The sequence below is a fragment of the Eulemur rufifrons genome, chromosome 18 (genome assembly GCF_041146395.1).
Source record: "Eulemur rufifrons isolate Redbay chromosome 18, OSU_ERuf_1, whole genome shotgun sequence".
NCBI classification, from domain to species: domain Eukaryota; kingdom Metazoa; phylum Chordata; class Mammalia; order Primates; family Lemuridae; genus Eulemur; species Eulemur rufifrons.
In genome coordinates this window covers 55,567,026-55,594,491 of record NC_091000.1, presented here as the reverse complement: position 1 = coordinate 55,594,491, position 27,466 = coordinate 55,567,026, and the positions used below count along the sequence as shown (strand labels likewise).

General features: G+C 40.4%; 1 pseudogene; it reads left to right on the top strand.

The window, feature by feature from the left end:
- The window catches only part of LOC138398807 (large ribosomal subunit protein uL30-like 1), a 57,763-nt pseudogene extending 37,529 nt beyond the window's left edge, over window positions 1-20,234 (top strand).
- The last annotated feature ends 7,232 nt before the right edge of the window (window positions 20,235-27,466 follow it).

Genomic DNA, 27,466 nt, shown 5'->3' with positions numbered 1-27,466 from the left:
GATTTAAGGTCAATACCACAGCAACCCAACCTACACAATGTCATCTATTGGAAGTTAGGATCATCCAAGAACAATAAAGGCTGAGATTTTCTTTAGAACATTTAGAGAACAGCACTGAAGTGTTCGAAAATTAGAAAAATAGTGACACCATATAGCATGGAATTTATAATAAGTACAAACTAAAAGATTTTAGGACCTTTTAAATACATTGAAGAACAAATGTTCCCAGTGTTAACAAATTATTAAATGCCAGTAAAGATTTAAATGCAAGTAAAGCTTTGTACCAGCAGTTTAGAAAAGATTGCTAATTGGATTTTGGTATAAATTTTGATGTAATACATACAGTTACGGTTTAAAAAGGAAGGGAGATTGAGGAAAACCGAGCAAAGGGCATAGAGCATCTTTCTGTTATTCTTACAACTTGCATGTGAATGTACAATTGTCTCAGCATAAGTTTAATTTAAAAAAAGGAAAGGAGGAGGGCTAGAGGAAAGGACAATAAAAACAGAAACAAAAGAGAAAACATGTATTACATTTGTCTTTTGCTTTTTAAAATTAATTTCTATTTTTAGTAAGTTACTACCAATCATGCTTGTTTTGACGACTTATTTTCAAGATAAAGTTATGATGTACACTAAGCCCATGGGAGGAACATGGACACTCTTAACATCGGACAAACTTCCTCTGAGCTGGGCAGGGCCAGCTTATTCATTAGGCACAGTAGGCACAAGGTCTAGGGCTGAAAGTGCTCAGGAAATGTCACCCCAAAATATGACTCCTAAGCTGGCAAAGATGATAAATGGAACCAATAAGCTCCAAATGATCACCCGGGCGGACACTAGGAAAGTTCATACTCTTCAGATTCTCGTCGACACTTTCAGTGACTCAGAAAGCTTCTGTCCACATCGTTCCCCCTGGGTTTCTCATGATCTAGTTGAGGAAACAAGGCAAACACACAAGAACATCAGAGATTCATACGAGAATGGCTGGAATTGAGCACCACAACAATAAACACCATGGGAGAGCAGGAAAGGGAGTCAAGTGGTAACTCGGCCTTCAGTGGCAGACAAGGAAGGGCACGACAGGCAAAGACAGTGGCCTGATGGAGCACAGACTCTGCATCCCAGCGCTAACACTCACTTGGTGCATGACCTTGAGTACATTACGTAGCCTCTCCATGCCTCAGTGTGCTCATCTGTAAAATGGGGGTGATAACACTCCAAATTTCGGGCTATTTTTAGGAGAGCTAAATGAGTGCATGTTTGTGAAGTTCTCAGATGAGCACTTGGCATGACACAAATGGTCCTACGTGTTTGTTAAATACGTTGTGAAGACGCCGGGGCTGAGTTTGTCGGCTAACGCAGATCAAAGAGGGAAAGGGAACCTGGGAGGAGAAGGGAGCCGGCAGCCAAGGCGGAATTCTATCCCTGCATCCCATATTGCCGAGCAGGTGTGCCCTTCCACACCTGACTGCTCAGGCATCTGCCATTGCTTTGAGTATCAGGATCAGGCTGGGTTCTGCTGTCAGTCCTTTCTGGAAAGTAGAAATTCTCCTTTCTCTGAAAGGCCACGTATCCTCTTATTATCTCTTCAGGTATCCCTTGGGCGTGGGTCTCTGGAGGCAACCCCAGGGGATTTATATAGACAGTCATTGCTGCCCTTAATGGCACCATGACAATTCTTGGCATAAATGTTTATATATGTATGCACCTCAGTATGTAAGGAAATGGCCTGAGGTCACTGGGGAAAGTGTTTGTGAAATGGTGCTAACCACTTGCCAAAGACTAAACTAACAGCTCGTGCCTATAAAACCATCTTTGTGATATGCATGCTGGTCTAGCACCAGCGCATGACACTTGGACGAGTGCTGCGGGTGCCCACTGCGGGGTTAGTCATGTTCCTGGCACCAGCAGATAACCACAAACACCTCAGGGCCTGTTTCCCTGCCCTGTTGATGTTTCTTTTATTAGCACTGAGGGCTGCCGGGCGTGAGTAAGTAGAAATGGTCTGTGGCCTTACAGAAGCCTAAAGACAGGTGGACAAGGTGGGTGGCCTGGTTGTCCACTCATAAAGTGTCCTGGGACTTCTGAGCTTGTTGGGCAGCCTGCCCACCATACCCTGCTTCCCACGGGACTCTGCAAAGGCGACACCAGGTCACTGAGAGGTGTGGATGCAAGGAACAGTAACTGCCACTCACCATCTTGCCGTGGCTGTCTTAAAATGTCAAATCCACATGCACCCCCAAATTCAATGCCAGGAGCCAGTGAAAAAGTGTAGTCAGGAGCCCAGTTACCTTTAGGAATTGGTTTCCTGGTATGTAAGTATGTATGACATCTGCCAGTGATCCTTTTGCTTTGCCCATTGCTGTGGCAGCCAGGTGCCATCAGGTATAGTCTGGTGTGCTGGCCTCAGCAGAGTGGCCTTCTCTTGCTCACTGGCCTGAGCTCTGCACTGCTGCTTGCTGGGATGCCCACAGAGACCACCCAGCCACTCTGCCACATTTATAGGCCTGGGAGTCAGCACCTTCAGGACAATCCTTGAGCAAGGGGAGTCAAGCCAGGGGGTCAATACTTCTTCTGCTTCTCTTGTGGATGATCCTCAAGTACATTCTAGGTTTCTCGAAGGGTCTGGAGTGGGCTAGGTCCCCAGTCGACAAGGAGAAACCAGCTCAATTGCACTCTCCTGAGTTGGCTTCCCTCCTCTCCCCCACTCTCCCCACCAGTGCCCCTCCCCCACTGTGGTTCCTTGAGCTCCTGTCCCTAAGTGCACTAGCTGCACCAGGTCCTAGCTGCAGGTGGTGCTTTTCCAAGCCAAGACGGTAGGCATGACCATGAGAGAAGTATGGCATAAGCGTCCCATGGCCCTTAGCTAAGGCCCACAACCGCATCACCACGCACAGCTCCCAAAGAGGGAGACTGATTTCAACACCCTGTACATCATGCTAATATGTGCTTGTTGCTTACAGTATCAGCAATCACTGAGTGTCCCCAAATTGCAGGCTTGCAAAATTCAAGTGAGTCTGGCAAAAGGAAGGCAGGCACTTAAAATTGTTCCAAAATGGGTAAGAGGAAAATTACCATGATTAGGGAAGAAGAGATTTAGCATATCCCTCTTTTGATTGAGTTTAAGGGAGTTTCTCCTTCCAAACTAAAATGTTATTAAAATGCGTTAGTGCCCTTAAGAAGGAATCCGCAATTTAATTCCCTAGAAAACGGCCTGTGTTCCACATCTGCAAACATTCACACAAGTGTGTTTGTAGAGACATCTTGAGACCAACAAGGAACCAGCCTTGTTCTGGTCATAACATGTCCTCATTTAATGTCATCAGAGAAACTAACTCTATCATAATGAAAAGCAATATTACAAGAATACAAGCACTTCTGGCAGAAACCAATATTCCTATTTTTAAGTGATATTTTGGCGCTTCAATGTTTATTTTTAATTGTTATCAGGGTTGAACCACAAATTTTTTAAATAAAGAGATAGATGCTAAAAGGACTGTGTCAAAAAACTTAAATACTTTTAAGTTTTGATTCAAGGAAAAAAGAAATACATGAACCAGAGGCAAGAAGGCACTAAACATGATGGGATAGCGATAGAAAAAGTGCTAGGTAACCAATGAATAGTGCTGAAAACTGAAAAAAAAAAAAAAAAGTCAGGGGATATGGAAAGGAGATAATATGTTAATTCTAATTTCCCAACTTCCCAGATCCTAGGACTGGGAAGGCATAATAAGTTGCTGTTTCTGTGGCATCAAATAATAAATTCTAAAAACTCCATCTATTCTAGAATGTCTTATCCCTTTCAGTTACTTCTTTGTTTCAAGGCATTATTTAAAAACAAACACACAAACAAACAAACCAATAGCACCTCCAGACCCAGATAAGCCTTTATCCTCTATTTCCTTATCAGGCTAGTTATCACCTATGGGAACTCTGAGGAAATGGGACACAAGGCAAATAAATTTTGATCATTTTGATCATTACCTGAAAGGCAGGAGCACACACCTGGGAAAACATACTCAGCAGGTCAGTAGAGAATCCTGGTTAATCAAAAGGTGTCACGATACAGTAAGTGATTCATAGCTCACGCCGGGAAATTCAATATACTATCAAAGTGACATTTTCAATAAATGGGGAAAAGGTAAACTATTCAATATCTGGTACTCAGACAAGGAGGTAGCCACCTGGAAAACACTAAAAAAAAATCCACCTCCTTAAACCAAAATAAATTCCAGAGACAAAACGTATTTAAATGTAAACAATAAGACCATAAAGTATTAAAAGAAAACAAAAGAATTTAAATAACGATGGAGTGGGCAAAGACCTTTCTATAATTTAAAACACACAAACTATAAAAAAGATAAATTTAACTATATAAAAATAAAAAAATATCTGCACAGCAGAGGAAAAAACATTAAAAACTCAAGACAACCGACAAACAAAAATATTTGCAACTCATCACAGACATTGAGATAATCTCCCAAATATATAAAGACTTACAAATGGTTCTTAGATGCATAAAAAGATGCTCGACTCACTCACATTAAAGGAAATAGAAAACAAAACCATAAAAAGACCTAGCTTGGCAGCTACGGCTGAAATGATTATAGAACTTCTCAAACCTCACATGCATAAAAACCAGATAGAGATGGAATTAACACAGACTCCGACTGAGAAGATCGGGATGGGGCCTGAGAATCTGCATTTCTAACAAGCTCCGAGCTGCTGCTGGCAGCTGCGGGTCCCCCAACATCTCATGCAGCATGCATTGCTGGTGGCGATACAAATGTATATTATCTATCTGGAGGGTGATTTGGTCACATCTTTCAAAACAAAAAGTACACATCTTCGTCAGCAATTCCACCTTAGTAATTATCTCATGATATATTCATATATACGCAAAATTGCAGGTGAACAAGAGAATGTACTGCAGGACTATGAATAATAGCAAAAAATTAAAATCAATATGAATATCCTTCAACAGGAGATTGTTTAAATGCATAATCCATACAACTGAATATGCAGATGGGAAAAAGAATAAGGCCAATGCTGATGTGGAAAAATTTCCAAGTTATTTTAATTTTACAAAGAAGATTCAGAATAGTGGGCAAAGAAAACCCACATACATTTGGGCTTCGGGGTGTGTATGTGTGTGCGTGTGTGTGTGTATGTGTAATTGTTCTATCAAATGGGCTGAAGATGACTTTTTTTGCCTCCACATTGCCTGTTTAAGCCTACTCTGTGATCTAGTCCTTTCCCTGCGCAGAGGTGAAATTTCAGACAGATTCCATAACTCTTCCAGACAGGCACAAATAACATACGCATGTGCATATGTACAAACAGTGAAGTGCTGTTTGCTTCCAACGTAGCTCTCTTTGTATCTGCTCTGCCACTGCAGGCAGATGGCCACAGCTTCCTGCCCTTGGCCTGCTCACACACCAGTCATCAGACATCATCCACCGTGTCTCTCAAACTCCAGGACATGCAATCAAGCTCTCCAAGTACACTCCCTGAAGCCCCTCTCAGGTCTGAGGAGCAGTAAAGCAGAAACTTCTATCTCGTTTAAGCTTCTATTTCTGGAGTCTCTGCTACTTGCTTCATTGTCATAGACGTAGGTATAGATCCAAAATGGGGCAGCAGAGATATTTTGTTTCACCCTCAAAGTACTGGTGAACAGTCCCAAATTTGAAGATTTTACATAAACCTCCAGATTTCTGAAATTTTGAAAGATTTGCCAACACAGAGCCTGCACTCATCCTTTACAATATTTGGCTAGAGCTGAGCAATGGTTGCCCCTTTAGTGAGACCCTCCAGGGCCCCATGTTCCCAGCACTCCCTGTTGTCCCAGGCATGTTTATTATTATGCCAGCATTGTAGTATTTCTTCTACCCACCTGGTTCTTCCACTGGTGTCCATTTGAGTTTGTGAACAGAGCAGGGCAAACTTGTAAAGCCTTCAGAATATCCTACTACTACTTTCAAACTTTTTCCTCTGATTTTACCTTCTCTTCCCTCCCTCCAAATCCAGGAAGTTAGTGTTTTCTTACTGTCCCAAGTTCTACTTTCCTGGAAGAAAGAAATGGGATCATCTCATTCACACTAAATTGTTAGTGATTTAATAAGTCCTTTGGGGGAAAAAATGGGAAAGAGTTGTTTACCCTTTCCAAATGGTAAAATTCCAGCCATTTTGGCAGTTGGATAAATGAGACATTTGGGGGTTGTAGATTCTTCTCTAAGACCCTTCAGACCCAATCTTGTGGACAATTGTTCCTTCTCTACTGTATGTCAGCCAGATATAATCTTTGCCAAAATGATCAGAACAGCTGTTCCTTTTTGCTTCTCAGGCTAGTGGCTTGCCAGGGAATCCCTGCCCTAGTTGGGTTCTTCCTGGGATAAATATTTATATAATTCGTTTCTCTTCTGGGATGGGGTGCACTGTGTGTTTTAGCCTACCAGAATTTTAATGTGTGCTAACAGTGCAGTGAGAAAAGAAAGAAAGAAGGGAAGGAAGGAAGGAAGGGAGGTAGGGAGGGCGGGAGGAAGGGGAAAGAAAGGGAGAAAGGAAGCAAGAGAGGGAGGGAGGGAGAGAAAGAAAGAAAAGAAAACTTGAACATAAACTTAGCCACATACATAGATAGAGAAAGCACAGGAAGTCACTGCATTGTGCTCTGAAATCTTAACTCACACGTGGGGATTTGTACAGACCATTCTGGGAGTCCACATTCTGCGAAGAATGCTGACAAGTCAAGAGCACTCTGAGAAAAGAAACTGGGAGAGGGGAGAGGTTGGAAACAAACCAACAGTAAGAGAAGACTAAGGAAGGACTTAGTGGCCACCTTCAAAAGTTTGAAAGGCTGTCACCAAGGGGAGGAACCACGTGGATTAAGTCCTTGTTGTGCCAAATAACAAACTAAGACCAATGGAGAGAAGTGAAGAGTTGGGAGTGGGAAGAGACTTTGGCTCGGGAAATAAATTTAACAGCTACTAGATAGAGATTGGAGAAAAATGACTTTCCCTTTCACTAAAAATATCCTGCGAGAGGCTGTTTGACCATCTGTTTGGAATGCTATAGAAAGAATTCTTACCCTGGTTGGTGGCCTGATTTGATTTTTGTTGGGACTCTTCAGACCAAATTCCACATTTATATGAATTCTCCTTGCATATCCTAGAGAATATATAATGCATAAATGCAGGGTAACATCTCCACCTACTCCATTTGAACTTCAGTATAATCGTTTAGGTCTAATTACATCAATGTTCTCTTTCAGACCCAGTGATCTGTATGACTAAAGTCAGTGATTTCTGCAGCTTTGTCTCTATGCTCTTGGATGTGCACACTTTGTATTCTTTGTTGTCAGTAAGCATGTGAAATAGATTTTCACTCCATGGGTTTTTCCTAATTGCTCTTGCAAAGAAAATGATGTGGCCAATTGTTTATTCCATGGATAGCCTTTTTCTGTCTCCAGAATATGGCCAACATATCTATGACTCACATTCACAGGACAGAAGGATTGTTCTGGCTTATGCTTTTACTTCTTTTGGCCAATTGGAGAGTTATTTATAAACATTTATTGATTTGGATTCATAAACCAAAGTGGAAAAAAAAAAATCTTGCTGTGCTGGTTGCTATGGTAACTAGCATTTCACACATGTATCCGCCAAACAGTGATGGCTCAGAACAGAAACTAAAAGCCTACCTGTAGCTTCTGACTGCATATTTACTTCTTTTGTATTTTTAACTGAAAATCCAAGATTTCTCCCACCAGTGCCAAGTGATAGCATTGTATTGAAGCAAAAAAAAAAAAATAGTTCTTCATTTATTCCTAGGGTGATTCCTATACTTCTCTTGGGGGCATTTTCCAAACAGACGTGATTACTAATCAATTTTGATTGTCAAGAATTAAAGAGATTCCATCACAAGTTCAGCTCTCTGCCATGTGTTGAGGGTGATGTGGAAGAAATTTGGGTTCTATTCTTTATATTCAAGGAACTTATATTCTAGCTGGAATCCAGGAGAACAAACATAAAGCAGCAAGCAGGTGACACAAGGAAAAATGCAGTTAAGTGCTAAACTACACAACACAGAAGATAATAGAAGCAAAGCATGCTGGGAGGAGCACAGGCTACAGAAAGACAGAACGTGTTTGAACTGTGCAGCCTTGAGTAAATCGCTTCAATGTTTTTGTAAATTTGTTCCTATTTTTTGTAACCTACTAGAATGAGAACCATATCAACCCATACAGTTGTTTTAAGGATTAAATAAGAGAATTATGTAAAGTGCCTAGAATAATGTCAGGCCCATAGCAAGCATTCAATTCATGGAAATTATTATTTTGTGTGTTGGGATAATTTTTTTTAGATTATAAATTATGTCTTGTTTTTGCTGGAAAAAGATCTTGGTTTTATGGGAGACTGAAGCTTCTACAATTTTTTGTCCCTATTTTAAAAACATAATAAAGATGTATGAATATAAAATCAGTAGAATGAAACACTGCAAATTCAAGACTTAAGAAGCTGACAAAAATCTAAAAATATAACGCATTATTTCATTATTTAATTGCATAACACATCTCTCTAATATTTCTTCCTACACATTCTGACTGTGTACTCTTTGACTGCCTCTTCATATGACATTGATTTTGTAACATTTTCTATGAAGCAAATAGAGAATTCAGTCATTCTTCTAGCAGAGTTCATTGAAATTTGCTTTTTGTTATTGACATTTGGGATGTATAAAACATGTGACTTCACATACAGATATACTTGCTATTTATAGTACTGCTACAGGCTTATGACTTACAAACACAGAAATTCTGATAAATTCTATTTCATGTGATTGCCATAATATAAGAAAAAAAATAGTGCATGCATAATTTTACATACTGCATCATAGATTATATTCCAGAAAGAACTTCTGTTTTGACTAGGCATCCATGAGAATCAAATATTTGGCTTACGTTTTTCTACATTTGGTGATTGGAAGATTTTTCCACAGACAACCTTCCAGCTCCATACATCTCAAACCTTGTTTCTTTTCTACCACGTATGTATTTCTGGTTCCAGGAAAAAGACATGCATACCTTAATTAACCTCTGAACCTGCCCAGGGCATCAGCAGAACAGGCAGTAGGAGGATTCCTAGGAGTCCTTCCTATACCAGAATGGACAGCAGTAACATAACAATATATGAAAGTAAATGCCTACCACATAAACATATTCTGCTAAATCTAAGCTAAATGTTTTTCCAACTTAATTTTCCCGAGGTTGGATCCTTAAAATGCCCATGGCCAGCCATCACTACTCAGCACTGGGAGGAAGAGAGAGTTGTCCTGCCAACTGTAGTTAGAATATCTTATTTTTGCTAATTTTGCACCAACCACATGAATACATCATTAGGGCTCCTCCCAGGGCCTTGGAAGGGGCCGATGCATGTGAAGGCCCTGAAGATTAAGCTTCATTACCTCATGCAAATGCTTTCAGTTCTTTCTGCTTTTGGGCAAAGGCATTTTACTCTACGTGTGAGAAAGAATATGAGCAAGGGCTCTGAAGAAGTATAGGGAACTTAAAGGTCCTGGATGGCTAGTCAGGAGCAGTGTCCTTGTCAATAATACTCGATGATACCCAACTCTGGAGGGCCTTACAGGGCAGGCAGAGAAAGGCCTGAGAGGCTCTTGGCAGGAGAGGGTCAAAATGAAAGCAGTTTGAAATATGAGTTTGAATGAATGCCTACCAAGCCTCAGGTATTTTCAAAGTCCCATAGAAAAACATACAGATCTCATCAAGAGGCAGAACTCAATATGGCAAAAGGACCATAATAGATATTAATTATCTAATTGTCTAGATAGTAAGACTAGGGAAGCCTATTCTCTGAGATGGATCTGAACCACAGACCATTTGATTGAAATGCCCTTAGGATGGTCCCCTGTAGAACAATCTATGAGGCTTCAAACACAGGGGGATTATAGAAAAAAGAAACTGTGGCTAGCAGTTCCATCGAGACCCTGACTGCACTGGAATTTTAAATCAACATCTTGACTTGTCCTCAGAAGTCAAGATGCGAATGGCAGGGGTCAGGGAGGAACCTGGCTTTCATGGCCAGGCAGGTCCACGTTTGCCGATCAGTGTCTCCCAGCCGTCATCAAGAACATCCCAATCTGTGTGCTGCATGACTGTATTGTCCCCTGAGGGGTATAGACAGTGACCAGAGGAGAAACAGCATTAGCTACGGAGCGCCTATTTACAATGGCAGACAGGAAAGAAATAAGAAATGGGCCCACAAAAAGGGGACAGAATTAACCAGAACATCTGGCTGAAATCTGGCTGAAAAGACCTTGTATTAATAATAAGAAAGACAGGGCAGCAGGGCATAGAATCACATTGCTTTGAACATGGAATGAGAGATGATAGCTGTATTTTGTGCCCTAGGTCAGTGAAGGTGAATATATGTATTTTATATGTTGGGCCAATATGTTTGGATTTTAAGTTGCTTACTTATTTATTCAGTAACTATTGTGATTGAGTGTCTATGCGTGAGTGACCATAAACACTATCCTTAGCTAGGGAAAAGGCAATCAGTGTTCAAGACAGACAGGTTCCCATGGAGCTCACATTCTAGTCATAAGGAGAGGGGAAATAAAAAAAAATTACAAAGCACAATAACATCAGATACTAAGTCATTAGAAATATATAAAAGAGGTAATTGAATAGAGTCAGAGTCACGGGAGGAAGGGGCGCAGCTATTTTACCTCCATGACCAGGAAAGTCTCCTAGGGAATAGGGTGCACGGGCTGGAAGGTAAGGAGGAGTCTGCCACGCAAACACTGGGGGGCAGAGCATGTTTGGCCGAGAGAGCACCGAGGACAAGATCCCTGAGGCTGGAGGAACAGGAAGAAGAGCAGAGTGGCCAAGCAGAGTGGAAAGGGAAGGGGTGGTTACAGGATGAAGGTGCAGAGGTGGGCAGGGGCCGTCACATGATTTACGGCCTGGAAGTCATGGTAAGGGCTGTGCGTTTTAGTCTCCGTGCAATGGGGAACCCCTGAAGGGCTCTGAGCACTGGAGTGACATGGTCTGATTGATGCTTTCAGAGATGATTCTGGCTACGAGGCGGGAATGGACTGCAGGAGTTGATAGTGAGAGCAGGACGACAGTTACAATGGGGCTTCTGGAGCCACCCAGTCACCCTATGAGAGTGACTTGGCCTGGGGCGGTGTGGTAGAGTGGTCGCACGAATGGCCCCAATTAATGGCCTTCCAGTATCCAAGCCCTTTGGTTTCTAATTTGCAGTCCCCTCCCATCCTGACTCTGGGCTTCTCACAATGTAATACGGGCAGAGGCTTGCAAAGGGCCTGCGCACTCCCTGGCCCTGTCGGTCCGGTTTGCTCTGCTGCGTGAGGACAGGCCCGGCTGCAGGAGCAGAGACCGCGTGGAGCAGAGCTGAAGCCTAGCTCAGAAGACATATCCAGACAAACCAAGGATGGGTGAAAAATAATAACTGGCTCAGTGCTAAACAACTGATAGAAATGATATGGAAAGAAAAGTTTGGATCTGGAATACAGTTCTGAATTAGAGAAGGCAGAACTGCTGACTATTAGAATAGTTATCTACCCTCAAGCATGTGTCATTAGAGGTATCAACATGATCTGAATCTAACAAAAAAGCATATATCCTATGATCCTAATAAACAGCACATTTTTAGTCACATTTTTAGTGTTTCCACCAGTTCTGGAAGTCCAGGTCAAAGCAGAACCAAGAACGCCATGTCATGCTAAAGGGTAGTAGTGTGGAGACTTGGGACAAACCAAAACTTTCATAATGGAGCAAATCTCTGAGGACTCGAGAGGGCAGGAGGCATAAAAGGGGAGAAGCGCAGACAAGGGTGCAGTTTCTCTAAAGGAGAGCACAGTGTTGAGATAGACGTGTCCTTCAAATTTTCGATTCATAGAAATTTGACTATGGTTCCAAGGAAGAGGTTTGGATCCAATATTGTCCCAAGTAAAAGTTATCTGAGAAAATGAAGAAATTGACCAAAAGACCTAGAAGTTGGGACTGAACTTTATCTGTTGCTATGAAAGCCTAGGAAAAATTATATTTTGGGATTCAGCCTGATCAAATCTTCCTGGCTCAGTACGTGCCAGCAAAGTAGCCTAATGGGTGGATGTTGGATTAAAAGTAAGAAAAATTCTTGGCTCTATGACCTGTTTGTCCAGGGAAATACTTAGCTTCATCTGTGTCTCACAGCAAGTTCCCCAGAACTCGACTGTGAGACAGACACGTTCTTGCAGGAAGTTTGTCGGAAATTGCTCTCAGAAACAACAGCTATGAGGGAAGGGAAGAAAGCCAGATGGGGCAGAAGGAGAAATTGAACTTGCAGTGAAGTTGTAATAAAGCCTTCAGTCAATTCCATGGAAAGATCTGAAGCTTGGATGGTTCTTCAAAGGTGTCCCTCACTGAGGCAAGGGGCCTCGTACACACTCCAGACTACCAAGGCGGCGGGTGCAGGCTGTCTGCGGAGAGGAGAGTAACCTTGGTGACATGGCTCCCTTCTGCAGGAGCAATGACTGGTGAGGAGCTCAGGTGTGAGCCCTCGGCAGGCAACACGCCCAGCACCTGGGGAACAAGCGCTTCAGCCCCCGAGGGGGAATCTGGACCCTAACAACAGTGTCTACTACAGTCTGTCAAGCAAAGACACCCATGTTTTCCTCCCCCACTCAGTGAGCGGGAAGATACGGAAATTGATTCAGGTGGGACCATGGACAATACCTTTTTATGATCATGACGAGGTTAATGCCACACCACAGTCAGTTGAGAAACTGAGAAGGGAGAAGGAAAAGGCAGAAAATATTATAAACTTTGCTATGTGAGGGGTGAAGGAGAAAAGCTGGTAGCAACCACAGAAGAAAGAAGGGATGCAGAGAATATTTTTTTAATAATGGGAGAGATTTTGAGCATGCCAATAGATGAGGGAACAGTAAAATAAAGATACTAAAAAATACTGAAGAGAAAAAAAAATAATTGAGAAGACAAGTACCAAAAAAGAGAGACAGTTTAGAATTGAGAATTCATGTAGAGATGAGCCTTAGAGGGGGACAGAGAAACAATTTTCTCAGGGGGGAAAGGAGAGACGGCTGCAGGGGTGGTTGGAGGGGGGAAAGGCGAAGGAATTTATAGCAGCCACACAGTAAGTAGTCGTTACTATTCTCGTGCAGTGGGTCTTCTGCTTACAGTGTCAGGCTCAGAATAGAGTCAGGATTCGAGGTAAGATGGGATGCTCTGAAGTCACCTCCCCACCTCCGGGGAGAAGGGTAAGTTTGCTGGGCAAGGACGAGAAAACCAGAAGAGGATAGAAATGATGTGGTGGTCATGGAGCCAGCCCTGATTCAGTCCTTGGTGTAGGTTTTACTTTTGGTGTGGGTTTTTTTTTCCCCCAGTAGCATATTTCACCTCCGGGACAGGAGTGGAAGACATGAATCGTTGTGCCGATCCCAGGCAAGGGTCAGATCGGATTGGCTGATGCGATGGCATCACAGGGAAGAGAAATCTGCGGGTGGTGGCAAGAGCTTGCTTAAAGTATTTGAGCAAGTCTAAGGGGTCAGGGCCCAGCCAGAAGTGGAGCTGGTCAGCTTGGATAACCAGAAGGGGAGGGGATGAGGAGAGTTCAGTGGAAGTGAAAGACGGAGCTTTGGAGTGGTGGCCCTAGAAGGCGGCTCCTGCAGTGAGGTGAAGATACCTCCCTCTCCTGTTGGGAATTCCATCTCCAGCCTAGTCAGCCAGCAATGATCTTGGGGTTCAAGTCTTCCTGGTCTTGCTGGCTCTCCTGCCTAAGAAGCCAGTAGCTACCCTGACCCTTCAGGCCTTGTGTCTGACAGTCACATCTCTAACACCCTCTGACCCTCAGGTCTCAGTGATCCTTTGATCTCTCCTTAACCTTGGGCTCTGACACTCTCTGTTGTCAGACCCATGAGAAGGATACTTATCAGACCTTTGTAGATCATGGCGGGAAAGCCTGGGCTCACTGCTGGGAAGACTAGTCCTTCCTCTGTGGGCTTGTCTTCTATCGTCTCTCAAAACCAGACCCTTTTCTTCCTAGTTATAAGACAAGGAGAAAATGCTCGATGGCAGAATTGATTTTATACCAAGACAAAAGTTGTGTGTGCTGAATAAATGCTTTCCATATGGAATGTGCCCATGTGCAACAACAAGGAGTTTGTGTTTAAATAAACTCGGAGACACAGATGTACAAAAACAAGACTTATGTTTCATACCGCATGTACACATATACCTAAATATCCTATTAAGAATTCATTTGTGATTGTGAAATACTTCTGTTCTGTGGGATCGCACAGACTCTAAATAGTCTTTATTTAAATGACATGAAACAAGGTAACAGGAGAACCGCTGTGGTTTTTTGGGGACAACAGTAGAAACCAGAGATGGACGAGGTCATTCAGGTCATTCTACACTGTAAGTTCCTTGGGAGAGAAGCTCTGCCCTGTCCCCTGCGTTCGCTTACACTGTCCCCAGGTCAGTTTCAGCAGATGCAAGAAGTCAGGCTGCCGCCATGTCCTCAGGATTTTGCTCTTTTTGGAGTTGATTAAGATCTCTGGACTTGTTTGCACTCTGACTTAATTTTGTCCCTGCCTCTTGGATATATCATCTTACGAAATTCCTGAGCATATCTCCTGCTTACTATTAACCGGATTTCAAAATGCCCTCACGAAATGAGGGCGAGGGAGCACCCTTCCTTGTAAGGAAGTTTTGACCAAATGACCCCCCCGCAACCCACCATTGACCTAAGCCACAAAGCATCACAGAGTCCTTCCCCCTTGCCTTGAGGACCCATAAAGACAGCATCCCGGGCCTCATAAAAGAGTAGGTAGCTTGACAAGGAGATGCCATAAATAAGTAATTCCCTCCCAGGTCCAATTTCTTTTGTTTAGTTTCAGTGTCCAAATACCACCTTGTTTTATTAATGCAGGTGTCTCATTTCCATTCTCAGTTTCAAAGCTGATGGAATAAAAAAAAAAAAAAACAAGAAAACAAAACAAACCCTGCGTTTGTTAATAGGCCAAAGTCCATCAATGTCCTCATGAAAAGTTTGTTAATTTGCGTTGTTAAAGAAAAAGTCCTATTGGCATTTTCTCTGACTGATTGTTTAGGGTACACATCTTCCTATGCTAAATTGTTGTCTTGGTATTGTCTTACACTGAGAAACTGTGGCTGATTTTATGTAAACTGGACTCTATCATTCTGTATGATGTAAGGGAAAATTGCCTCTCATTCTCAGGGATGGATCATTAAAATGAGCCCCGGACAGGCCTGGGTGACAGTGGAGGGGCTCAAGGATGAATGTGCGTAAGCAAGTGCCAAGGTGGAAGTTAGTTAGCCAAGGACCTGGAAGAGACCCGTGGAGACTCTTAACTGCAAGGAACCTTAGAGACGGTCTGGTGCAAGCTCCTCCTACAGGCAAGGAAACTGAGGTCCAGCCGTTCAAATAACTTCTCCAACACTAGCATGAATGAGTGGCAAAGACAAGAGTAAAACCCAGTCCTCCTGACCCCCAGGCCAACATTCTACAACCTGAGGCTCTTAAACAGAACCACCCAAGCCTGGGAGATGTATCTGTTCATGTGCCAGGAAATACCCCAAGTGATAGCATAAATATGCCATTTCTTCCTAAATCTTGATTATCACCTTAAGGTGAGTAAGTTAAACACTTTTTTTATTTAAAAACAAACATATATTTACCATGCAGGGGAAAACCAAATTCACATGATTTTAAAAGAGGACACAAATCTCAAAGGACGTTTATGCTTGGGGCAGCAGGCTGACTGACTGTCCTGGGGTATGTGTCGCTACTCACTGCTCAGGGTATGTCACAGACCAGTTTGACAAGCACAGCTTTACCCCACACTGCCTCCAACGCCCAAGAAATCCCTCTGAGAACCACTCTGGCTAATTTCTTTCTGTCCTATTTTTTGTTGCCTATCGCTACATAAGCAAGCACAAGTGACTCAAACCCACACGCATCTACTTTGTTTCCTTCCTCTTGGGTAGAGGGAGTGGGAAATGGCCTCTCACTTGACATGTTGAGATTTGAATCATTTTTATGCCTTTTCATCCATATTCTTTGTGTACAGTAGGTCCAAAGCAAGACTAATTTTTCCAATTTAATGATACCAAACCTGAGAAGGAATAACTTGTACACTTTAAAGAAAACCCTCTTTTCACTTAATTCTACATAGTGCTTTTTGTTAGTTGTCATAACAAAGATGTTACTCAAATCCATATTTGTTTTTCTTCATCTCAATTTACTATTGCTCCCACGTTTTAAAGAGTAAATACTGTTTTTCTCTCCTTCACTTAATTCACATCCTGTCCTACAAAAGGAGCTGCTCTTAGAATTTGGTAAAAGCACCTTTGGTATGAAGCATGTGCTTCTGAAAGTATAAACTGAAAGAGTGTTTGAAGACTTTTTGTGCCCTTTACTATCTGTCTTTAGATTTGGTCAGAACGACAACTAGAATTATTTCAACAGGTATTCCTGATGCACTTCTGTCCAGAGAAGCAGACTACAAAAATGTATCCGTAGAGGTCCTTTTCACTAGTTACCTTGCGGTGCATTGCATTGATGGCTCCAATTCTTCACCCCTTCTTTTTTTAAATTTTTTTATTTCAGCATATTATGGGGGTACAAATGTTTAGGTTTATGTTACATATACTGCCTTTGCTCTACTCGAGTCAGGGCTTCAAGCGTATCTATCCCCCAGACGGTGTGCACCACACCCATTAGGTGTGTATATACCCACCCTCTCCTCCCCACTCCCGTCTGCGGGACACCCGATGAATGCTATTACTATATGTGCATTTAAGTGTTGATCAGTTCAAACCAATTTGATGGCGAGTACATGTGGTGCTTGTTTTTCCATTCTTGTGATACTTCACTTAGTAGAATGGGTTCCAGCTCTATCCAGGATAATACAAGAGGTGCTATACCACCGTTGTTTCTTGTAGCTGAGTAGAACTCCATGGTACACATATACTACATTTTATTAATCCACTCATGTATTGATAGGCACTTAGGTTGTTTCCACATCTTTGCAATTGTCTTCGCCCCTTCTTGTAGCCCTGTACTTATCTATGTGACTTAATAGCTCCTCCTATCAAGTGGCAGGACATACTTCCCTGTTGTTTGATTAAGACTTCAGTCATGCGATTTGCTTTGGTTAATGGGATCTTAACAGATATGGCATGAGCAGAAGCTCACAAGGTGCTTGCATGTATCTGTCTGCCCTCCTGAGTCTCTGCCATTACCATGAGAAGAACATGCTCAAGCTAGCCTGCTAGAACTCAGAGGAGGATGAGAGACAGATGGAGCAGAGCCACCCTCAGTTAGCTCAAGATATCTGGGTGACTCCTGCCCAAACCAGTAGCTATTTGTTTTATCTGAAAACTTTGAAGATACCATTCTACTGTTCTTGGCCTCCACTGTTCTCTTAAAAAAAATCAACTGCCACTCTTATTGTTTCCCCTTGGCTGCTTGAAAGATTATTTTCTATGTGCTATTTTTCAGCAGTCTCACTCTGATGTGCTTGGATATGTTTTTTTAAAAAATATTATCTTTCCTGAGGTTTTTAGTGTTTCTTACATATATGGCTTGATATCTTTCAGGGTTTTAAAAAAATTCTCTGCTATTATCTCCTCCTATATTGCTTCTGCCCCATCATCTCTCTCTTCTACTCTTCCAAGACTCCGGTGACACATATGTTGAACTTTTCACTGTATGTTCTATGTCTATTACACTCTTTAGTGTTTTCTACTTTTTGTTACTGCTATTACTCTGGGATTCAGTAAAGATATTTTCTTTTGCGTCATCTTCAACTTAATTCTCTTTTCATCTGAGTCTAATCTATTAATGAACCCATCCCTTGCTTCTTAATTTTGGCTATTTTATTTTTTACTTCTAAAATTACAGTTTGATTCTTTTTATGTCTTCCAGTCATCTGTCAAAATTCTCATCTGCTTTTTAAAAGTTTCCTAAACATTTTAAACCTTATCTCATATTCCTACTCGGTATGTTTATTTCTATTTTTTATTACTTCTCTTGTTTTGTTTTGCTTTTTGCCATGTTATGTTGTCTCATGTAACTAGTTAATTTTTATTGTGCATGGGACATTACATGTGACAGATGGCAAAGCTAATTTTAGGTTCTCGATGATGTTCTCTTCCTCCAGAAAGATTTATATTTGCTTCTAACAGGCTAGGCTAGGGCATTAACAATCTCAAATCACCTTAATCTAATCAAAGATTGAGATGATTAAGAACTGGTCTATGCCTGGGTCCTCCTTTCTCCTAAGATATAGTTCTATAGGGTCCTAGCCCAAAGCCTAGGGGAAAGTTAGCAGGGCATTCCCCATCTTTGGCAGGCCATGATCTCCATATTTTGTCCACCAAGATTCATAAATCAGTGGAGAGCTTTTCTCAGATTCTTTGCTTCCTCTTCTAAAATTAACAGCTATCTCCAAGAGAAAGCAGCCACAAATACTGAGCCCAGCTCTCTAGGTTCTGTTTCTCTTCTAGATTTTAGCCCTATAATTCTTCAATGCCTTGGCAGCTAACAGATTTTTTTCCCTTATATTCTCTGTTTGTTCTCAGTGGGAGAGAAGAAAAATTATCTCAGAAGGAATAATGAGATGCATCAGAAATGTTAGAAACCAAAAGACAATGGAAAGACGTTTTTTAAGTAATGAAAGAAAATAACTGCTAACCTAAAGCTTTACATCTGCCAAAAAAAAAATTGTTTCAAAAGTAAAGATGAAATTAATACATTTCTAGATGACACAAATGGAGAGAATTTGTCAACAGTAAACCCATAATAAAAGAAATACTAAAAGAATTTCTTTAAATGGAAGGAAAATGATCAGATGTGGATACATATGAATGCAGGAAGAAATGAAAAGCAACTGAAGTAGGATAATGTGGGTAAATCTATGTAAATATTGACCATGCAAAACTAATAACATTTTATAGGCTCAAATATATATAGAATTAAAATATACGACTACATAATGCAAAAGGCAGAGGGGATAAAGGAAGTTAAAGTGCTCAGAAGTCCTATCATTTTCTATAAAGAAGTAAAAATACTATTTTATATTGACTCCAATGAATCAAGGGTGCATTCTGTAATCTCAAGAATAACCCCTAGGAAAAGAATATAGAACTAACATACTTATGAGTAGTAACGGTGGTGGTGGAAAATAGAAAGATAAAAGAAATACTTGATGAGTGCAAAAGAATGAAAGAAAGGAAAGAGTGGGGACCACAGAACAGATATAGGACAAATAAAAGATAAGTAATGAATTGTAAATACAACCCAAATATATCTGTATCTGGAATCACATTAAATGTAAACAGACTAAATACTCAGTTAAAAATATTGTCAAGAAGATCAGCAGCTGCAACCCTAGAAAGATGGCGGAGCAAGAGGAAAGGAAAAAAAATCCCTTTGGTTCCAGAAAATCTCCTGAAAAAGAGGAAGGCTTACCAAGCCCTCAAAGCCACCCAGGCAAAGCAAGCACTTTTGGCAAAGAAAGAGCAGAGGAAAGGAAAAGGACCCAGGTTTAAGCGACGGGAATCATTTTTACATGATTCCTGGCAGCAGCAACGCAACACGGTGCGTCTCAGACGACTAGAAGTGAAACCTCATGCCTTGGAATTGCCAGATAAACATTCCTTGGCCTTTGTTGTACGCATCCAAAGGATTAATGGAGTGAGTTCACTGGTGCAAAAGACCATCGCAAGACTTCGCCTAAAGAAAATTTTCAGTAGCGTCTTTGTTAGAGTCACCCCGCAAAGCCTAAAATTGCTGCATATGGTGGAACCTTATGTGACCTGGGGATTTCCAAATCTGAAGTCTGTCCGTGAACTCATCTTGAAACGTGGACAAGCCAAGGTTAAGAATAAGACCATCCCTCTGACAGATAACACAGTGATCGAAGAGCACCTAGGGTAGTTTGGTGTCATTTGCTTGGAAGACCTCATTCATGAAATTGCCTTCCCGGGGAAGCATTTCCAGGAGATCTCATGGTTCTTGCATCCTTTCCAACTCTCAGTGGCCCATCCATGCTACCAAGAATAAAGTGGGCTTCCTCAAGGGAATGGGCTCACCTGGCTATCATCACAGTCCAGTTCCAAGGAAAAATTCCAGTGTTTTCCACTTTGGCTGCTGCCACCTCTGAAATCACATGCCATGGAGAAAGGAGTCCTGCTTTGTCAGATCTTGCTTTGTCAGATCTTCTATCCTGCAGTTAAACATTGGTGAATGAATGACTCAAGCATGTGTATGAGGATTCTTAAGACTCCTGCAACAGTGGACCAAGCCCCGGTGCATACTTGAATCTGGGTATTCCCAGGGCTTTGTTTTGAAGATTTGAAATACAATTAGAAAGGAGAATGCAAAACCAAGTGCTCAGTTGTTTCTTTGAATCCATGTTCCAAGTTTTCAGTGATGGCTTTGAGAACTCTCAGACTTGGCTGGCTCTAATTGCATCTGGTGGCTTTTGTATCCTAGTCTGCAACTGGTTTAGTCCCTTTCTCTAGTTCAGGATTTGAGGATGAAGGACCACTTTGACCGGTACATGCATATACTCAAAATTTTGCTTACAATTTTAGGGTGTTCATAGACTCTTCTCCCCATGGACCATAGCATTTCCTGTGAGGAAGTCCTGCTTTTCCCAGGATTGGTCACCCAAGCCCTGATCTTGCTAGTCTCTGGTTCCATTATCTTGTGGAAGACCAAAGCTGACCAAGATAGCTTTTCCCCTTCACAGTGGCAGACTGTGTTGCCCCTGCACCTTGAAGTCTGGGAAATGCCTCCCATTCCTCCCCCTCCTCCTAGGGCTCAGGATGGAATTTCCTGGTTTCTGTGATGATCATCTTAAAACCAAGATCAGGAAGGAATGAACCATTTTCTTGGTTTGGCATGGATGAACTTAGTGGTATTTGGCTTTTTGGGCATCTGGCAGGCAGCTTAATTGACCTTTATCTTGCATATTCGGGACTCCAGAAGTATTGCCCTTTGTCCTGGTGGTAATGTAGACATCGGCAACAGGCTTTCTGAGGATGTTCACCTTAAAGAAGTCAGTCTGATACTCCTTGTGTTTTTTCATCAGTGTCCACTTCTAAGCGGGCCTTCACTTCGTTGCCTCAATTGGCAAAGATGTGCCAGGCCTAGGTTAAGTTTGGAAATGGGCTTGACCATTGTGTTCCTGGTCCTTTCAGTTCAGCTTTGCTGCAATTTTGGCTCATGGGGCCCTCAAATATAGCTGTGAAATTGAGTTAGAGGTATAACAGTGCCTGAAATGTGCCAGGTTATGAGGCAATTAATTAGGTTGGTTGGCTCCAGAGTTAACCTGCCAGCAATAGATGTTATAGATGTTACTCTTATGTTTTAAAGCATTGTGAAATCAGATTACTTTAAAATGATGTATCACAAAGTCATGAGAAAAAAGCTGTTGTGAGAATGGAAACTCAGGGCTTAAATTCCAGCTGTCTTATATAAATATGGGAACAGTATTTCCATTCTTGCCTGTGAAATGGAGATAATACCCTCTAGCATGTGTGCCTCATGTCGTGGTTAAAAGGTTTGAGCAAAATAAGAGTTTGTAATTTATAATTCTATATAAATAAAAGGTTATCACACACAAAAAAATATTGTCAAACTGGATCAAAATAAATTTAATCCAACTATATGCTACTTTTAAGAGACATACTTTAAATATAAGAACCACAATGGGGCCAGGTGCAGTGGTTCATGCCTTTAACCCTAGCACTTTGGGAGGCTGAGGCTGGAGGATCCCTTGAGGCCAGGAGTTGGAGACTGGCCTGGGTAATAGTGAGATCCCATCTCTACAAAATATTAAAAAACTAGTCAGGCATGATGGTGTGCATCTGTAGTCTCAGCTACTGAAGAGGCTGAGTCAGGAGGATCACTTCAGCCCAGGAGTTTGAGGTTGCAGTGAGCTATGATGATGCCACTACACTCTAGCCCCTATGCAACAGAGCAAGAGCAAGATCCTGTCTCAAAAAAAAAAAAAAAAGAACAAAGATGGAAAAAGAGATAGCATAAAAACACTAAGAAAAAGAAAGCTGGTATAGTTATACCAACATCTGGCAAAGTAGACATTAAGGGTAAGAAATATTAATAAAGATAAAGAGAGACAAAAGATATATAATAATTGTAAATTTTTATGTACTTAATAACAAGGTTTTAGAATACATAAAGAAAAATTTGACAGACATTAAGGAAAAATAGACAAATCCACAATCATAGTGGGAATATTTAACTGCCCCTCTCAGTAGCTGAATGATCAAGCAGGAAATAAATCAGTAAGGATATAGAAGACCTGAACAACATGAGTGAAAAACTTGAATCATTTAGGATATACAGAACATTACATCTAACAACAGCAGAATACAGATTGAAATGTATATAAAACAGCTATCAAAATTGACCATATGCTGGTCCATAAAGCAGCTCTCACCAAAATTCAGAGATTTTAATAATTCAGGACATATTTTCTGACCACAGTGGAATTAAGCTAAAAATTAATAATAAAAATATAATTTTAAAAATCTCAAGTATTTGGAAATTAAACAATAAATTTCTATTCTAAGAATACAAAGTTGGTTCAAAATTTGAAAATCTATTAATATAATTCACCACATTAACAGAAAAAAAGGAAAAAAATATAGTTATCTTGATAGATGCAGAAAAAAACTTTTGAAAAAGTTTAGTAAAATTCAATATCCATTTATGATTCTTTAAAAAACATGCAGACAACAACAGAAAACCCTCTCTATATAAAGAGTAACCATAGAAAACAAACTATAGCAAATATCATACTTAATGGTAAAATAATGAACATTTCCCCTCTGAGACCAGAATAGAGACAAAGATTCCTGCTACCAATACCTCTTTAACTTTGTAGTATATTTCCTAGCCAGTGCAATAAGACAAGGGAAAAAAGGTACAAATTACCACAATAATAATCAATTTGAGCAAGAAGCATTAGCAATGTCAAAGTATCGTTCCACAAATTCATTTATTAATTACAAAAGTAAAAGAAAAGTTTACAATGGAGAAATCTGGTAAACATTATCTTAACCAAGTGATCAGAATTAACATCATCAATAATAGGTCACAACATGTGCCTCCTGTTGTGATGACTGAGAAATACATGTTATCACATAAAAATTATTCTTGCCAAGAATGTTCATCATGAATATAAGCATCAGGAATCCATCAGACAAATCCATATTATATGATATTCTGCTTAATAAATGGTCTTAAAAAATGTCAAGATTATGAAAGATAAAAATAACAGGCTATTATCCAACATATGCTGCAGGCACACCCTTAAGAGTGTGTGTGTGTGTGCGCGCGTGTGTATGAGTGGGAAGTCCCATCTAAACAAAAGACAATCCAAAAATAAGAAGCAACAGCTGCTCCAGAAGAGAAGGAATTAGTGCAAGAACCCCAGAAGTATAAAAAAAAATCAGAGTGAAAGGAAACTCCCCCAAAGGAGCACACCAGCTCTCTAGCAACGGATCCCAAGCAAAATAAAAATACTGATATGACAGATAAAGAATTCCAAATATGGATTGTAAGGAAGCTCAATGATATATAAGAGAAAATGGAGCCAGGCATGGTGTACAGCTCATGCCTATAATCCTAGCACTCTGGGAGGCCGAGGTGGGAGGATCACTTGAGGTCAGAAGTTCAAAACTGACCAGCCTGAGCAAGAGCGAGACCACATCTCTACTAAAAATAGAAAAAATTAGCCTGGTGTGGTGGCACGTGCCTGTAGTCCCAGCTACTCGGGAGGCTGAGGCAGGAGGATCACTTGAGCCCAGGAGTTTGAGGTTGCTGTGAGCTAGGCTGACACCACGGCATTCTAGCCCGGGCAACAGAGTGACACTCTGTCTAAAAAAAAAAAAAAGAAGAAGAAAGAAGGAAAAAAAAGAGAAAATGGAAAACCAACTCAAAGAAACCAGAAAAATAATTCAGGAAATGAATGAGAAAATTTACTAGAGATAGACATATTAAAAAAAAAACAAAAACAAATAGAACTTATGGAAATAAAAAAAAATACAGTGGAAAGTTTTAAGAATAGGCTAAACCAAGCAGAAGAAAGAATTTCAGAGCTTGAAGACAACTCTTTCAAATTAACACAGTCAGTCAAAAATAAAGCACAAAGGATCAATAGGAAGAAAATCTATGAGAAATATGGGATTGTGTAAAACAGCCAAATATAAGAATCACAGCATCTCAGAGGGTGAAGAAGATAAAGCAAAAGGCCTAGAAAACCTATTTGAGGGAATAATTGAGGAAAAACTTCCCTGGTCTTGCTAGAGATTCAGACATCCAGATACAAGAAGCTCAATGAACATCTGAGAGATTCATTGTAAAAAAGGGCATCACAAAGGCACATAATCATCAGTCTAGCAAAGTCAATGTGAAGGAGGACCTCCTACAAGCCATGCGGTGAAAACATCAAGAAACTTACAAAGGAAAATCCATCAGACTGACAGCAGACTTCGCAACAGAAATCTTACAAGCCAGAGAGGAATGAGGTCCTAGCTGTAGTTTCCTTAAACAGAATAACTGCCAGCCAAGAATTTGCTAGTGGGAGTATAAACAATATGGGAAAAGTTGCTTGGCAGTGTCTACTAAAGCTGAACTTATATACACACACACACACACACACACACACGTGCACACACATAGCTTATGACTCCTAGATAAATACATTAATACTCATTAGAAATGTGTTCACCAAAAAAAAAACCTGAATTCAGCAGAGACAATATATATTCCTTGCAAATACACATAGAGATTTATAAAAAACCAACATCCTTGGCCAGGTGCGGTGGCTCAAGCCTGTAATCCTAGCACTCTGGGAGGCCGAGGTGGGCGGATTGTTTGAGCTCAGGAGTTCAAGATCAGCCTGAGCAAGAGTGAGACCCTGTCTCTACTAAAAATAGAAAGAAATTATATGGACAACTAAAAATATATGTATAAAAAATTAGCTGGGAATGGTGGCGCATGCCTGTAGTCCCAGCTACTTGGGAGGCTGAGGCAGGAGGATCACTTGAGCCCAGGAGTTTGAGGTTGCTGTGAGCTAGGCTGACGCCGTGGCACTCTAGCCCAGGCAACTGAGTGAGACTCTGTCTCAAAAAAAAAAAAAAAAAAAAAAAAAAATATCAACATCCTGGGCTATAAAACAAATCTCAACAAATACCAAAAAATTAATATGAAACAGTCTCTGATCAGAATACACCAAAAATATAATTCAAGGCTGAGCGAGGTGGCTCACGCCTGCAATCCTACCACTTCAGGAGGCTGAGGTGGAAGGATTCCTTGAGGTCAGGAGTTTGAGACCAGCCTGGGCAACAGTGAGGCCCCATAATTAAAAAATTAGCTTGGTGTGGTAGCACACACCTGTAGTCACAGCTACTTGGGAGGTGGAGCCCAGAGTTTGAGATTACAATGAGCTATGATGATGCCACTGCACTGTAGCTGGAGCAACAGAGTGAAACCCTGTCTCAAGTAAAAAAAAAAAAAAATCAAAAGAAATAAAAAGAAAAACATAATTCAAGAATGAAAAGATAGCCAACCTCTCCCCTGTGTTACTGTATGTTCATCACAAAAGAGAAAAAAAGAGAAACCTTTAAATAATTCATTGGCCAAGAAGAAATCAAACATTAATTGAAAAGATGTTTTAAACTGAAAGACAGTGAGAAGACTATCATAATTTCTAGGACACAACAAAGACGGAACTTAAAGTTAAAAAAGATTAGGAGAGTATACTTAATATAAATAGAAGGAACAATATCACTTACGATTACAATTTAATGAGATAGACACAAAACCAGTCAATAATGAGTTAATTAAATTAAATTAGTATCCCTACTCTTCATGAAATATACAAAGATCCTCTTCATGAAATATACAAAGATCTTCAAATACTTATTTGTTATTGTCTTTCCCATTTTCCACAGTATTATCTAGTATGTTGTTTACATCTTGCTTGTAAATAATCCCCAATGGTTCAATGCTTACTTAGATTTACCAAAATATTATCTATTTGATTACTGTAACTTTTTGCATCCCATTTCTTTTCACATTCAATTTTCTTCTTATATAAACACAAAGCTGTATGAGTAATCTCATATTGCTTTTGTGCATGTATGTGAACATACCTTAATTTCAGCTTTAGTCTTGAATAATGGTTTAGTTAGAAATGGAATTCTATCATATTCCCCACTATTCTAATTTCTATTTTTGCTGATAAAAAGTCTGCTATTAGTCTAACTGTCATATCTTTATAGAAAATCTCCCCATAACAAGTACAGTTGACCCTTGAATAACAGGTTTGAACTGTGTGAGTCCACTTATAAGCAGATTTTTTCAATAAATATATTGGAAAATTTTTTGGAGATTTGAAAAACCTTGTAGATGAACCATGTAGCCTAGAAATATCGAAAAAATTAAGGAAAAGTGAAGTATGCCATGAATGCATAAAATATATGTAGATACTAGTCTATTTTATCATTTATCATAAAATATGCACAAATCCATTACAAAAAGTTAAAATTTATCACAACACGCACAAAATACAGACTGTACATGGCACCATTTGCAATCAAGAGAAATGAAAACAAATACAAAGATGCAGTATTAGATCATAACTATATAAAATTAACTGCAGCACATACTGTACTACTGTAATAATTTTGTAGCCACCTCCTGTTGCTATTGCAATGAGCTCAAGTGTTAGAAACATCTGTTTAAAACATTGGGTGATGCTAATCATCTCCACGAGCAGTTCATCTCTCCAGTAAATTGCATATGCAGTAAAAAGTGCTCTCTCATGGTTCTCACGTATTTTTCATCATATTTAGTGCAATACATAAACCTTGAATAGCACCATGGGACCCATACAAAGTGTCACTAGTGATGCTGAAAGAGCTCCCAAGAAGCAGAGTCATGATATGAGAAGAAAAAGTTAAATTGATTAACATATCATCACAGCTATGCCAGCAGACACGAAAACCTTGCACTTTTTGTGAAATACCTTTTTATCTCGTATCGAAAATACAGCTTTTATAGGCTTAACTATGGACTCTAACATGATGATTCAAGAAAAAGCAAAGTTGTTACATAATAAAGCAAAAAGAAGGTGAAGGCTCTGAAGCTGGAGAATTTAATGCTGGCAAAGAGTGGTTTGATAATTTTAGGAAGAGGTTTGGCTATAAAAATATCAAGATAACAGAAGCAGCTTCTGCCAACCATGAGGCAGCAGATGAATTCCCAGATGCCATTAAGAAAATCATTGAGGACAAAAGATATCTGCCTGAACAGGTTTTAATGCAGATGAAAGTGCCCTATATTGGGGGGGGGGAATGC